The 12,244-nt window shown below is 40.3% G+C and overlaps 1 non-coding gene across 1 annotated transcript; it reads left to right on the top strand.

The window, feature by feature from the left end:
- Positions 1 to 3,144: 3,144 nt before the first annotated feature.
- LOC148551093 (small nucleolar RNA R71) lies at positions 3,145 to 3,252 on the top strand. The gene has a single exon (XR_015893682.1). It is a non-coding gene; the product is annotated as a small nucleolar RNA R71 (small nucleolar RNA).
- Positions 3,253 to 12,244: the final 8,992 nt, after the last annotated feature.

Here is a 12,244-nt window from a genome sequence, read left to right on the forward strand (position 1 = left end):
CTAAGCTAGCGCTGCTCCTACTGCATGGTTAGAAGCGTCGCACATGATTTCAAACGGCTGGCTCCAGTCTGGTCCTCTCACAATTGGAGCCTGAGTTAGAGCGGTCTTCAGCTTATCAAACGCTTGTTTGCAATCCTCACTGAACTCGAACTCAATGTCCTTCTGCAGTAATCTGGATAAGGGAAGTGCCACCTTACTAAAATCCTTAATAAATCTCCTATAGAAACCTACATGGCCAAGGAACGAATGGACTTCCCTCACAGAAGAGGGGTAAGGTAAACTAGAAATAACATTCACCTTTGCTGGGTCTACAGAAATGCCATTATTAGATACCACATGTCCCAATACAATCCCTTGCTTTACCATAAAGTGGCATTTTTCGAAATTCAATACAAGGTTTGTATTAACACATCTATCTAATACTCTAGATAATCCATCTAAGCAAAGGTTAAAAGAATCACCATAAACGCTAAAATCGTCCATAAAAACTTCCATACAGTCCTCAATAAGATCAGAGAAAAGACTCATCATGCACCTTTGGAAAGTAGCTGGTGCATTGCACAAGCCAAAGGGCATTCTCTTATAAGCATAGGTCCCAAAAGGACATGTAAAAGTAGTCTTTTCCTGATCCTCAGGAGCTATATGAATCTGGAAATAACTTGTGTAACCATCTAGAAAGCAATAATGTGATTTACCTGACAGGCGATCCAGCATTTGATCAATGAATGGAAGTGGGTAGTGATCCTTACGGGTAGCTTGGTTGAGACGCCTGTAGTCAATGCAGACTCTCCAAGCATTCTGAACTCTAGTTGCTATGAGCTCTCCATGCTCATTCTTCACTGTAGTGACTCCAGATTTCTTGGGCACCACTTGTACTGGGCTTACCCATTCACTGTCTGAAATGGGATATATGATACCGGCTTCCAATAATCTGGTCACTTCCTTTTTGACAACTTCCAAGATTGTAGGATTCAATCTTCTTTGTGGTTGATGGACAGGTCTTGCTCCCTCTTCTAAAAATATTCTGTGCTCGCATACTTGAGGGTTAATTCCCACTATGCCTGCCAAACTCCACCCAATTGCCTTCTTATGCTTCCTCAGTACATCAAGTAACTGCTCTTCTTGTTGAGAAGTCAGTTCCCTTGCAATAATAACCGAAAGCTTCTGCTCATCCTCAAGATAAGCATATTTGAGATGTGGAGGGAGAGGTTTCAATTCTAACTTCTGATCATGGGTAGGCTCTGGATTATCTGGGGCTTGTGAAAATGGCGAAGTGTCCTTATTGTCAGTTAAGAGGGTCCCCACACTTGGACCTTGTCCAGTGTGCCTCTCTTCAAACTCTTCTTTTTGAACTTCAGCCACACTTTTGTCTATGACATCACACTGGAAGATAGAATGATCTTTTGGGGGGTTGTCAATGACTCCATTCAGATTGAAGATCACTATGCGGACATCTATTTCAAAGGAGTATGTTCCTGAAAAAGCATCCAATTTGAATTTTGATGTCTTCAGGAATGGTCTTCCAAGTAGGATTGATGATGGCTTATCTGAATCATTATGGGGCATCTCCAAGATATAAAAATCAGTGGAAAATGTGAGCCCTTTAATGTTCACCAAAACATCTTCAGCAACTCCAGCCACTGTAATAATGCTTTTATCTACTAACACAAAACGAGCTGCCGACCTTTTTAAGGGAGGGAGCCTTAAAACATCATATATAGACAAAGGCATTATACTGACACATGCTCCTAAATCACACATGCAATCATAAAGTACTACACCACCAATAGTACAACTAACTATGCAAGGACCTGGGTCACTACATTTTTCAGGTAATCCTCCCATTAAAGCAGATATAGAACTACCTAAAGGAATAGTTTCCAATTCATTAATTTTGTCTTTATGGATACATAAGTCTTTTAGAAACTTTGCATATTTAGGTACCTGCTGAATAACATCAAAAAGGGGAACAGTTACCTCAACCTTTTTGAATATTTCTACCATTTTAGGATCAGGTTCCAGCTGCTTCCTGGGCTTCCTTGCAAGTTGTGGAAATAGAATGGGAGTAGTGTTTTCTGTGGTGCCTGCGCCTTTTTGTGCTTCTTCCTGTGGTGGAGCTATCTCTTCTTCAGCTATGTCCTGTATGTCCTCTTCTTCTTCAACATCTTCGATTTCTACCACCTCTTCAGCTGAGGCGTATTCTGGTGAGCTTGGTTCCTCCTGATTCCTCTCCTGCAGTGTGGTTCCGAACCTCAGGGTGATGGCATTAATGCCTCCTTTTGGATTGGGTAATGGTTGAGAGGGGATTCCAGTGGTGCTTGAAGATTGGTTATTGGAATTTTGTGCTGAACCAAGTTGTGTCATCAAAGCTTGCAGAGTAGAGGTGAAACCATTCAGACTAGTGTTAATACTGTTCACGATGGTATTTTCCATGGCCAGTTGTCTTTTCTCAAAAGCTTGTAATAAATCTTCATTAGAAGATACAGAAGAATGAGTAAATTGAGAGGTTTGCTGCTGATTGTTCGGTGGTCCTTGGTTTTGCCTCAGGTGAGGTGCTCGGTAAGGTTGATTTTGCTGCCTGTTGTTGTTATTATTCCACCTCTTATTTCGCTGATTATCTCTGCCTCCCCTATTATTGTTGTCCCTCCAATTATGGTTTGAATTGTCCTGCCATCCATGGTTATTATTTCCACTTTGATTGTACCCTTGGTTGGGGCGGTCATAGAAGTTGTGAGTGGATGCCACCATGTTGTCTTCTTGTTGGAGCTGCGGGCATTCATCAGTGTAATGACTGTAATCAGCACAAATTCCGCAAATTCTTTGTGGGACTAGTTGTTGGTTTTGCTGCGATTGAGTTTGCTGAGCTTGTTGATTTAACTGCATTTGCTTTAGTAGGTTGGTCATTTCACAGATGCTTCGATTTAGAGCAGCAGTCTCTATGCTAGAAGATACTTCTGCAACGGCCCTTGAACGGCCTTGCTTCTGTCTGTGGTTCCGAGTAGATTCAGCTAAATCACTGATCAATTGCCAAGCTTCATCAGTGGTCTTGTACTTCTTCATAGACCCATTGCTGGAACTTTCCAATGTGGTCTTATCTTGGGGCCTCATACTTTGTGTGACATAGCTGAGTAGCACGATCTTGTCAATCATGTGGTGGGGGCATGCTTCCAGAAGATTATTGAAGCGCTCCCAGTATTCAAAGAGAGTCTCATTGTCATCCTGAACAATTGTAGATATATCCTTCCTCAGTTTATCAGTAACTTCAGATGGAAAGAATTTCTCCAGAAACTCCTTTCTGAGTGTATCCCAGTTGGATACATTTGCTAGAGGTTGAGTGTAATACCTCTCTCTTGCTTTTCCCTCAAGAGAAAACGGAAAAGCTTTCAGCAGAATTGAAGTTTCATCAGTGCCATCACGCCTGACAGCAGAACAGGCTGCCTGGAAATCTCTCAAGTGCTTGATAGGCTCTTGAGCAGGTAGGCCATGAAACTTGGGCATCAAATTTAGCAGTGCGGTCTTTATTTCAAATTCTGTAGCTACCGCTGGATGATGCGCTTGAAACGGTTGCATTGTAAAATCGGGAGCTCCTTCCTCCTGAATGGTAACTCTTCTAGCTGCCATGTTTTCTGCACGTAAAACAATCGAATCAGTAGAACGGGGGCTGGTTTCTTCCTCAAATTCACTTTCAGAGCCGCCCTCAGAGCGGGCTAACCTACGCTATTCTCGCCTTATTCGTGAAATTGTTCTTTCAATTTCAGGATCGAATATTAGCAAGCGCGGATCAGGAAGTGAACGTGTCATTTGACGGAAGAAACATGCAGCTCATAGTAGCAAAATTAAATAAAATGCAAATAAATAAATTCTAATTAATAAAATTAGCACTCTATTGCAACTCCCCGGCAACGGCGCCAAAAATAGATGGGAAGCAGAAGCTGGTGAATTAAAAATTTATTAAAATGGTTACGTTGCAAGTATAGTTCTTAACTCACCGAAAATCTGCCTATCAATTTAGAAATGTGTCACAGAAAGTTTAAATTAAAATTATTGGGAGTTTTAAGTCCCAGGTCGTCTCCCAACGAGTTGCAGAAAAGTGTGCTGTTTTATTAATCAGATGTTCCAAGAAGTTGAGCTAGGTAAATTGGAAATTAAATTGAGGAATTTTAAATAATATAAATAAAAGCCTTGACTGGGAATTGATTGGTTAGAATCTCTATCATTGATGGTGTGATTGTAATATTAATCCATAATTAATGGTTGTTCTGTTTGGTTATCCTTTACTAGGTAAGGGAAAGTCAAACAAGTGGGAATGCCAGATCTGTTCACAAGTTGCAACCCACTTAGTTCAAAGGGATTGGCGTCGGTGACAGGATAGCAATCCAACATTTAACCCAATTACAAATTTTCTTTCAATTCTTCCGACTCAAGAGTTCCTTTTAATCAACTCCCCATCAAGTAAGGGAACTACTCACGCATTGTAAATAAAGAATCCATGGCACATGAAAGGGGATTAAAAGAAGACATGATTATTGGAATTGAAATTGAATTAAAAAGAAATAATCCTTCCATTAAATAATCATAAAAGTATCTGAATAACAAAATTGAACATAACAAAGAACATGGAAGATTAAAACCAAGTTAAGAGAACAAACTAGAATGATGAAGTCTTGATGAGGAAATAACTCTTCTCAATGTTCCAATGCTAAGACCAATTGAAAATTAAAATTCTAAAAACTACCGAGAGAAACCTAGGAGAGTGAAAAACTAGATCTGAAACTGCTGAATGAATCTCCTTGTTGTTTCTGCATATTCTCTGACTCTAGTCTGCTGTTCCGGGCCAAAAACTGGGCCGGAATAAGGTCCAAAATCGCCCCCATCGAATTCTGCAGATTATGCAGATCGCGCATGTCACGCGATCGCGTCACCCATGCGGACGCGTCGCTTGCGCTTTTTTGCTCTCCACGCGTTCGCGTCGTCCATGCTACCGCGTCGCTTACGCTTTCCAATCCGTGCGGCCGCGCAAGCCATGCGGCCGCGTCACTGCGATTTGTGCTCCTTCGAGCGGTCACGTGAGCCATGCGACCGCGTCACTTCTCGTTGGTTATCTCTTCAAATTCTTGTGTTCCTTCCATTTTTGCTAGCTTCCTTTCCAATCTCCAACTCATTCACGTCCTATAAAGTCTGAAACACTTAACACACAGATCACGGCATCGAATGGAATAAAGGAGAATTAAAATTAAATAATTAAAGTCTCTAGGAAGCAATTTTTAAACATGTAATAACTTCAGGAAGGAAATCTAAATGCATGCTAAATTGATGAATAAGTGGGTAAGGATCATGACAAAACCACACAATTAAACACAATATAAACTATAAAATAGTGGTTTATCAGCAGCATCTGGGTGTTTGAACGCCAGAATTGCACCCTGGAGAAGAGCTGGCGCTGAACGCCCAGAACAAGCATGGTTCTGGCGTTCAACGCCAGAAATGGGCAACAAATGGGCGTTCAACGCCCAGAACAAGTACCAATCTGGCGCTGAACGCCCAGAGTTGTGTGCAAGGGTATATTACATGCCTAAATTGGTGCAGGGATGTAAATCCTTGACACCTCAAGATCTGTGGACACCACAGGATCATCTCAGGATCTGTGAATCTCACAGGATCCCCACCCACCTCACCCTCTCTCTCTCCATTCATGATCATCCCTTCTGTTTTCCATTCACCACTCACATCCATACACCCACCTACCTTCAAAATTCAACATCTCTTTCCCACCCAATCCCACCCATATGGCCAAATACACACATCCCTCCATCTCCTCCATATCTTCTTCTTCTTCTTCTTCTATTCTTTCTTCTTTTGCTCGAGGGCGAGCAACATTCTAAGTTTGGTGTGGTAAAAGCATAGCTTTTTTTTTTGTTTTTCCATTACCATTGATGGCACCTAAGACCGGAGAATCCTCTAGGAAAGGGAAAGAGAAAACAAAAGCTTTCACCTCCGAGTCATGGGAGATGGAAAGATTCATCTCCAAAGCTCATCAAGACCACTTCTATGATGTTGTGGCCAAGAAGAAGGTGATCCCCAAGGTCCCTTTCAACACCTCCCTAGAAGAATTAAGTTCCAACATGGGATAACTAAGGGTGGAACATCAAGAGCACTCCATCATCCTTCATGAAATTAGAGAAGATCAAAAAGCAATGAGGGAGGAGCAACAAAGACAAGGAAGAGACATAGAAGAGCTCAAGGACATCATTGGTTCCTCAAGAAGGAAACGCCACCATCACTAAGGTGGACTCATTCCTTGTTCTTACTTTCTATGTTTTTCGTTTTCTATGTTAAGTGCTTATCTATGTTTGTGTCTTCATTACATGATCATTAGTATTTAGTAACTATGCCTTAAAGTTATGAATGTCCTATGAATCCATCACCTCTCTTAAATGAAAAATGTTTTAATTCAAAAGAACAAGAAGTACATGAGTTTCGAATTTACCCTTGAACTTAGTTTAATTATATTGATGTGGTGACAATACTTTTGTTTTCTGAATGAATGCTTGAACAACGCATATGTCTTTTGAAGTTATTGTTTATGAATGTTAAATATGTTGGCTCTTGAAAGAATGATGACAAGGAGACATGTTATTTGATAATCTGAAAAATCATAAAAATGATTCTTGAAGCAAGAAAAAGCAACAAAGAACAAAGCTTGCAGAAAAAAAAGGCGAAAAAAAATAGAAAGAAAAAGAAAAAGCAAGCAGAAAAAGCCAAAAGCTCTTAAAACCAAGAGGCAAGAGCAAAAAGCCAATAACCCTTAAAACCAAAAGGCAAGGGTAAAAAAAAAGGATCCCAAGGCTTTGAGCATCAGTGGATAGGAGGGCCTAAAGGAATAAAATCCTGGCCTAAGCGGCTAAACCAAGCTGTCCCTAACCATGTGCTTGTGGCGTGAAGGTGTCAAGTGAAAACTTGAGACTGAGCGGTTAAAGTCAAGCTCCAAAGCAAAAGAAGAGTGTGCTTAAGAACCCTGGACACCTCTAATTGGGGACTTTAGCAAAGCTGAGTCACAATCTGAAAAGGTTCACCCAATTATGTGTCTGTGGCATTTATGTATCCGGTGGTAATACTGGAAAACAAAGTGCTTAGGGCCACGGCCAAGACTCATAAAGAAGCTGTGTTCAAGAATCATCATACTGAACTAGGAGAATCAATAACACTATCTGAACTCTGAGTTCCTATAGATGCCAATCATTCTGAACTTCAATGGATAAAGTGAGATGCCAAAACTATTCAAGAGGCAAAAAGCTAAAAGTCCCGCTCATCTGATTGGAGCCATGTTTCATTGATAGTTTGGAATTTATAGTATATTCTCTTCTTTTTATCCTATTTGATTTTCAGTTGCTTGGGGACAAGCAACAATTTAAGTTTGGTGTTGTGATGAGCGGATAATTTATACGCTTTTTGGCATTGTTTTTAGTATGTTTTTAGTAGAATCTAGTTACTTTTAGGGATGTTTTCATTAGTTTTTATGATAAATTTACATTTCTGGACTTTACTATGAGTTTTTGTGTTTTTCTGTGATTTCAGGTATTTTCTGGCTGAAATTGAGGTACTTGAGCAAAAATCATATTCAGAGGTTGAAGAAGGACTGCTGATGCTGTTGGATTCTGATCTCCCTGCACTCAAAGTGGATTTTATGGAGCTACAGAACTTCAAATGGCGCGCTTCTAATTGCATTGGAAAGTAGACATCCAGGGCTTTCCAGCAATATATAATAGTTCATACTTTGGCCAAGTTTAGACGACATAAAAGGGCGTTGAACGCCAGTTCTACGCTGCTGTCTGGAGTTAAACGCCAGAAACATGTCACGAACCAGAGTTGAATGCCAGAAATACGTTACAACCTGGCGTTCAACTCCAGAAAGAGCCTCTGCACGTGTAACATTCAAGCTCAGCCCAAGCACATACCAAGTAGGCCTCGGAAGTGGATTTATGCATCAATTACTTACTTCTGTAAACCCTAGTAGCTAGTTTATTATAAATAGAACTTTTTACTATTGTATTAGACATCCTGGGACGTCTAGTTCTTAGATCATGGGGGCTGGCCATTCGGCCATGCCTGAACCTTTCACTTATGTATTTTTAACGGTAGAGTTTCTACACTCCATACATTAAGGTGTGGAGCTCTGCTGTTCCTCATGAATTAATGCAAAGTACTACTGTTTTTCTATTCAACTCAACTTATTTTGCTTCTAAGATATTCATTCGCACTTCAACATGAATGTGATGAACATGACAATCAACATCATTCCCTATGAACGCGTGTCTGACAACCACTTCCGTTCTACCTTCGATTAAATGATTATCTCTTGGATCTCTTAATCAGAATCTTCGTGGTATAAGCTAGATTAATGGCGGCATTCATGAGAATCCGGAAAGTCTAAACCTTGTCTGTGGTATTCCAAGTAGGATTCTGGGATTGAATGACTGTGACGAACTTCAAACTCGCGAGTGCTGGGCGTAGTGACAGACGCAAAAGGAGGGTGAATCCTATTCCAGTATGATCGAGAACCTCAGATGATTAGCCGTGCTGTGACAGAGCATTTGGACCATTTTCACAAGAGGATGGGATGCAGCCATTGACAACGGTGATGCCTCCAGACGATTAGCCATGCAGTGACAGCGCATCGGACCATTTTCCAGAGAGGATCAAAAGTAGCCATTGCCAATGGTGATGTCCTTACATAAAGCCAGCCATAGAAAGGAGTAAGACTGATTGGATGAAGACAGCAGGAAAGCAGAGGTTCAGAGGAACGAAAGCATCTCTATGCGTTTATCTGAAATTCTCACCAATGATTTACATAAGTATTTCTATCCTTATTTTATTAATTATTTTCGAAAACTCCATAACTGTTTTATATCCGCCTGACTGAGATTTACAAGGTGACCATAGCTTGCTTCATACCGACAATCTCCGTGGGATCGACCCTTACTCATGTAAGGTTTATTACTTGGACGACCCAGTGCACTTGCTGGTTAGTTGTATCGAAGTTGTGAATGAAAAACAATTTATTAAGATGCGCGTACAGAGTTTTTGGCGCCGTTACCTGAAATCACAATTTCGTGCACCAGTACTACCCTGGCCAATAAGCTAAAAAACACTCCAATTTGTGGCATCTAATCTTTTTTGGACTCTGCCCAGGCTGAGGTGGAGAGGGTGTGTGGCTTGAAGGCGAAACTGGAGGAGTAAATGCAAAGCTGAGGTCGGATCTGGAGAAAGCTCGTGCCTGAGCAGTGAAAGCTGAAGCTGCAATGCTAATGGCTAAGGGGATGAAGCAGAAGGCCGAGGAGAGCTACACTCGAACCTACGGAGAGCTTATTGACCTTATGGAGGAGTTAAAAATAGCTCGGGAGGAGTATGCTGCTCTTTAAGAGAATGTGGTTGGGGGAATGGATGAGCTATTTGAAAATCTGAAGGCTCAAGTCTAAGTCCTTACCCCCGACTTAGACCTCTCCCCTCTTGGTTAAGACAACATTGTTGTTAATGGAAGAATTATGCCTACCCCTGATGAGGATAAGGGACCTCCTCTTAATCTGAAGACTTCTGTCCCTCAAGCCGGCTAAGCTTCCGAGGTCCAGCCCGAGGTCATTAATGTGGAGGTCTCCTCTTCAACTCCAGCTGCTATCCCGGCTGTGCCAGTTTCCATGCATCTTCTGACTCCTTCTGTCAAGGGGAAAGATGTTCTTATGGGTGAGGATCTCAACCTGCTTCTTGGCAAAAAATCTTGATTTGTTTCTGTTTTGAATGTTTGATGTTTGGAATGGCCCAACCTGTGTGTCTTTTTGACACTTGACTTTCTTTTGTAATAGTTTAGTGGCTTCTTGAACACTGTACCTTTTGTTCTAGTTACTTTTACAACTTTATAAAGTATAGTATTCAAGTTATCCTTTGTTATATCTGCGAAAAGACCTTTCTACTTTTGAAATGAAGCCAAGTTTTGTAATTGAATATAGTTTGCTTGACTTTAGATCTTAGCAACTTTATAAGATATTAGTTTTTTTCATAGTTCCGACTTTAAGTAGTCGGTCTTTATTAAGTTACCTTTACAAATCGTTTTTTATCCAATCTCATTGAGGTCATTTTGTACGAGTTGTTTATACAACTTCTTACATTAACTTGTACCTCGTTGCTTCATGTTGCCGACCATTTCAAGTCGTGCAATGATTTTTGCGGTTTATCGAGCATAAATTAATACGTTCTAAATACGAAACTTTTTTAAGAGGGAATAGGAATTTTATTAATAGTAAAAAGATTCCCTTATATAAACATACTAGGGGTTTCGAGCACCCCTAGCCCTTGTGTTGGTGCCTCATTAAAAAAACCTTAAAATGGGGAAAAAGAGTGCACCAAGACACAAGGTTTGCTATTTAGCTATAGTACTTTCTTAGGTTACACGCGTGCCAAGACATCGAGAGCTCATGCCCTTGTAGGTTTGACACTTTGTAGTAACATTTTCCTAAAACTTATACTATATTGTAAGGACCCTTCCAATAGCAGCCAGCTTTTCCTCTCCTGATTTCTATACTCCGATGTCATTTTGGATCAGGATGAAGTCGTTGGAGGCGAAGCTCCTACAGATCACCTTTTGGTTGTATCTTAGAGCCATCCTTTGCTTCAGGGCTTCCTCCTTAATCCGAGATCTTTCTCAGACTTTGAGGAAAAGATCGAGCTCTTCTTTTGGTGCCTGAAAGTTAGCTCTTTCATTGTAGAATATGACCCTAGGTGATTCTTCGGCTACTTCTATGGGATCATGGCCTCTATTCCGTAAGCAAGTTGGAAAGGTGACTCTTCTGTTGTAGAATGCGGGGTGGTCCGATACGCCCACAAGACTTGAGGGAGCTCATCAGCCCAAGTACCTTTTGCATCTTGTAGTCGGCAATTTAACTCGGCCAATATGACTTTGTTGGTAGCTTCAACCTGTCCATTGGCTTGGGGGTGCTCTACTAATGTGAACTGGTATTTCATTTTTAGGTCAGCCACCAAGTTCCTAAAGATTGAGTTAGTAAATTGAGTCCCATTATCTGTGGTGATGGAGTGAAGAACTCCAAACCTTGTGGTAATATTCTTATACAAGAATTTCTGACTTCTTTAGGTAGTGATAGTTGTTAAGGGCTTTAGGTAGGTTTTTAGTAGATTAGAATGTAAATTATACTTGAGGGGTGTCAGTGTATTTATAGTAGAGTCAATAACTATCTTTGTTGGTGTAGCTCTATCTTTTTTGATGGGTAATTGTTCCCTTTATCTTGAGATTTTGTTGGAACCTATCTTTTAGGGAAGATAGAGATAGTAGGAAAAATTCGTGGAGGCAGTTACTTACTTGGACAGGTAGCTGACTTTCATTGTCAGTGTTCGACCTCTTTGAAGAGGTCGGGCATGTGGTGGAGGCCACTTTCTTTAGTGGGCCTTTTGTTTTTATTGGGATTGACTTTGCTTGTTGGACAGGGTATGGATAATGTCCGAAGAAAAAACTTATAAGAAAGGAAATTACTACAATAGAACGCAACCCATAGAAAGGAAAAAAATTAAATAACACAAAGCTCATTGGTGCGGATTTTCTAACCACAAACTAACTGGCAAGTGCACCGGGTCGTACCAAGTAATACCTCAGGTGAGTGAGGGTCGATCCCACGAAGATTGATGGATCAAGCAACAATAATTGATTAATTGGCTTAGTCAGGCAAGCAGAACATAATGGTTGAGAGTTTAAAAGACATTAAACAATATAAAGAATATTAAAGAAAGGCAAGTAAACAAGTAGGGAATAAAATATGGAGAAAACAGTTAAGGTTTCAGAGTTATCTATTTTTCCGGATTAACTTTTCTTACTAACTATTTTAATCATGTAGGATTTAATTTATGGCAAACTATATGTGACTAGACCCTAATTCCTTAGACCTTTCTAGTCTCCTCTAAAATTCATCAACAGCCAATTCCTTGGTCAATTAATTCCAATTAGAGGGTGATGATCAAATTCCAGTTTATATGCCACAAAAACTCTTATCACCCAAAAATAAAAGGATTATATGTCACGTATCCCGTTAAATCCAGATAATTTAAATTTAGGAGAATATGTTTTCAAGCTGTTGTTCAAGTAAATAGCTTTTCCAAGTTATACAAGAACTCAAGTAGAAAGAGGGTCATACTTCCGTTCTACCCAAATTCATAAGATAAAGAGCGAAAAGAATTCTTAAATTAT

Source organism: Arachis ipaensis, chromosome B7, assembly GCF_059453495.1.
Source record: "Arachis ipaensis isolate K30076 ecotype BB chromosome B7, ASM5945349v1, whole genome shotgun sequence".
Taxonomy (NCBI): domain Eukaryota; kingdom Viridiplantae; phylum Streptophyta; class Magnoliopsida; order Fabales; family Fabaceae; genus Arachis; species Arachis ipaensis.